Below are 4,047 nucleotides of genomic sequence, written 5' to 3'. Positions count from 1 at the left end.
CGGCTGAGGGAGACTTTGGCAGAAGACCACACATAACATCCTCAGCAGACTTTGGCAGCAAATGAGCTTAACCTGGAAAGCAAAACCAGCATAGATGTAGCACCAAAAAGGTTAATGCTAAGTATTTCCAAAAAAAACTCACTAGATATTAGAAGTAACGTTTTCTTAAGATATTCCTAAATTATAGTATTATACGGCCAATTGAGACCAGCCAACTGCTTCAGCTTTTGGTGAGTGAGTCATTGAGCTTTTCTAAACATTTGCACTGAAGTGTTGAAGTGTCAAGGATTCGTCTGAAATAGTCTCATGGGTGCTGAATTCAAGCTCCAACTGGCAGGAAACAGCCATCCAAATGAAGAAAGGTGGAGGTTATCATTACAACTGCATACAGGATAGAGTGTCCACAATTGTTCCCCCGATTTTTAGGATTTCAACATTACCATGAACAAGATATGTTACTTACTACAGAGGTCTGAGAAATTTTCTCAACAAGATCACTGGTGAAGAGTGAAACATGGTGTAGAACAATTATTTCTTTCGTCCATAATATTCAAAGTGCATCAACTAAGCTGAAAATAAACCTTAATGCTCATTGTAACTTCCAGAAACTTTAAACTTATCACAGCAGTACAATTGGTTATGGACAAATTGATTCACAATTGCAAGTGACGATCTTTACACAGTAGGTAAATATTTCAAATCAAAATTGATTTATCATATCGCAAGATCAGATCCATCAATAAGATGGCGGTGCATAAATCTGCAGAGAAACCCTTACCGACCATATGCTTAAGAAGATGTGTTGCCTTTGAGGTGTAACTGTTTCAAAGATACCCCTGGATAATTACATTATAACAGCGCCTATCAGGCAAACAATCATTATCTCCCATACTCCTAAACAACTGGTATGCTTCATCTGGCAATCCCTCTTTACAGAATCCATTAATCATTATAACATATGTGTAAACATCGGGCTTTAAACCATTGACTGAGAGTTCATGAAATATCCTTTCCAGCTTCAATATGCCCAGCTTTGCACAAGCCATCAATGAAGATGTTATAACATACAATATTGAGTTCCAACTTGCTGTTCCGCATTGCTTGAAAAAGTTTTTAATTTTAAGTTTTAATTTTAATTTTAAGTTTTGTTTTGTTTTACTTGTACTGCCCACTCCCAGTGTCAACAGTCTTCCCTATTCCCTAACCCTATCGTCCGCTCCCCTCCTCCATGTTTTTCCCAATTCCAAAATCAAGGCATCAAGCCACCTCCGCCCTCCACCAATCGACCTCCACCGATCCACAGAAGGTGAGGTGCTGGGAATACCGTCAGCATCCAGCTATTGTTAGGGTCAACCACCCTACTCGTTCTGACAAGGCTCGGCGCTTGGGTTACAAGGCTAAGCAGGTAATGTCGAATTTCGTTTCATTCTAAACAACATAGCTCTGGATCTTGATTTGCTTAGGGCTTTCTCTCAAAATTTAATCAACTTATGTTCTTTAAATTAAACAATTAATTGTTTGCAAATGCCATTTGCTATACCTTAATACTTGATTTTGGGCCAAAGGTTTGGGTATTTTAGTTTGTCTAATCTTATTCATGTATTTGGAAGATGTTTAGAGTATGGTATCCCTAAGCGCTTGTCTAGTGTCGGACATGGGTGTTAGATATGAATGCTTTGAGCTAAATGGTATAAGGGAATAGTAAGGCTCTCTGTACATAATTTGACTTAAATTTTCCCAAATAAAGTAGATGTGTACTTTTACAGGGTTTTGTAGTTTATCGTGTTCGAGTTAGAAGGGGTGGTTGAAAGAGGCTTGTTCCCAAAGGTATTGTCTATGGCAAGCCCACAAACCAGGGTGTTACCCAATTGATGTTCCAGCATAGCAAGCGGTCTGTTGTAGAGGAGCGAGCTGGTCGAAAATTAGGAGGTCTCAGAGTTGTTAACTCATACTGGATTAACGAGGTTTGTAATAGTTGCTAAATGTTCTGGTTTCTCCATTTACTGGATGATTCCATTGCCCTCATTGCTTTGTGCATGATCTGATCTTTGTAGGATTCTACTTAGAAGTACTTTGAGGTTATCCTTGTTGATGTTGCACACAATGCGATCCGCAACGACCCGAGAGTTAACTGGATCTGCAATCCCGTTCACAAGCACAGGGAACTTCGAGGACTCACATCTGCAGGTAAGAAAAATAGGGGTCTGCATGGAATTGGTCACTTGCACCACAAGAATCGGCCGTCTCGAAGGGCTACCTGGAAGAGAAACAACACCCTTTCCCTTCGTTGTTACCGTTGAGTTTAGTAGGTTACTTTTAGACGTATTAATTGCTTCTATCTTTGTGGGATTTTGGAATTTCTTTTACTGAGTCTGGAATTTTTGCAAGTTTATTTCTGTTTGAGTTTTTCAAAAAAATTCAAGTAAAGTTCTTGACATCATGATATGTGGAAGTACTAGGATTTGGATTAGTTCACCTTATGACCTTTTTTGATCACCTTTTGAATTTGATATTGAGTTTTGGAGCTGGCGACCATGCTTGATTTCTGCAAATCTTGTTTGCAATATTGTTTTCATCCCTTTTATGGCTTTTATTAAATCAATTTGAGTTAATGCAATTTTGGATGAATTTGCTTGCTTCTTCTTCTGCTCAAAAGCTCTAATTTGTCTTGAAGTACTTCCACGTTAATTTCTTTCTTTCTTTTGCTACTTCATCTATGCGATTTGCTTTTATTTTCTATAAAGTTGTTAAAAAAAACAATAGTAAATGCTGGACAACAGGTTCATTATTTATTAGATAACATCAATTCTACCATAATTTTTATAGATAATTTTTATAGCTAACATAATTAGTTTTAAGAAAAAAAGGTCAGGCCGGGCCGAGCCAGGCTTGGGCTTTGTATTTTTTCCCCGGGCTGAGCTTGGACAAAATATCAGGCCCATATTTCGGGTCAGGCCGGGCCTGGGCCTAGGAAGTGGGCTGAAATTTTTATTTGGGCCCGGCCCGGCTCATGAGCACCTCTAGTGGGTTCGTGTCGAGTTTACATGAGATTTTTTATTTTCATTCGGTTTAGTTTGAATTTGATTTAAATAATAATAAATAATTTTTAAAATTTAAATTTAATTATAAAATATTAATTAAAATTATATTTTTAAATATTTTATTAATTTTTTAACAGCAAAACAAATTTTTTAGACGGGTAAGTTGGTCCAAAACGAATTTTAATTTTAATAAATTTTCAAAATTAAATTATAACTCAAACTCAGAGCATGAACATCTCTAATTATGAGTACCGTAATATTTATATTTTTATAATTAAACCACTCAAAACATATCTATATATCTATATATAAAAAGAAGGTCGAAAGAGGAAGAATCGAAGGACCTTCTTTCGAGCTTTTCTTTAGAAAAAAAACTTTTTTTGGACCTCCTATTGTTGACGTGTGCCACACTCATGATTTTTTTCATATTACAAAAATGGTTAAATTTCAATGGTGGTTCTTCTAATATATCTAAATTTAATCTTTAATCTATATATCTTAATTTTCAATATAATTTGATTTCTATAATGTTATTAATTAGTTAAAGTAGTTAATATCGTTAATTTTTTGGTTAAAACATTATGTGATTATATATCATTTGAATATTCTAAGAGCCTTGGGGATTAACACATTACATCTCATTTCTTTTAGGTTTGATCACTTTTTCTTTTTTTTCTTTTTTTTTTGACATTTTAAGACAACGGTCAAATTTTAATTTTGGCCTCTAGACTATGTTAAAACTTAAGATTTAATCTTTATGATTTAATTTCTTACATAATTTGGTTCATCCACTTTTATAATGTCATTAGTTAATTTAAAAAGTTGATATTTTTAATTATTTCAAACAAAATGTTGACGTGAATTTTTCTTAACAACACTATTCTAATTGTCGAAACCATTTTTTTGAAAACAAAAATTTAGTTGTCGACCTTTAAAAAAACAAAAATTTGGAGTCGCCACCAATCTTTTATTGAGGTGTGATTGGATCACCTAAAATGACTTTGGT

The 4,047-nt window shown here is 34.8% G+C and overlaps 1 pseudogene; it reads left to right on the top strand.

Moving 5' to 3' along the window:
- Positions 1–294: 294 nt before the first annotated feature.
- LOC107914756 (60S ribosomal protein L15-1-like) lies at positions 295–2,628 on the top strand (annotated as a pseudogene).
- The last annotated feature ends 1,419 nt before the right edge of the window (positions 2,629–4,047 follow it).

This window comes from Gossypium hirsutum, chromosome D10, assembly GCF_007990345.1.
Source record: "Gossypium hirsutum isolate 1008001.06 chromosome D10, Gossypium_hirsutum_v2.1, whole genome shotgun sequence".
Classification (NCBI taxonomy): Eukaryota; Viridiplantae; Streptophyta; class Magnoliopsida; order Malvales; family Malvaceae; genus Gossypium; species Gossypium hirsutum.
This window is presented reverse-complemented; position numbering and strand designations above follow the sequence as displayed.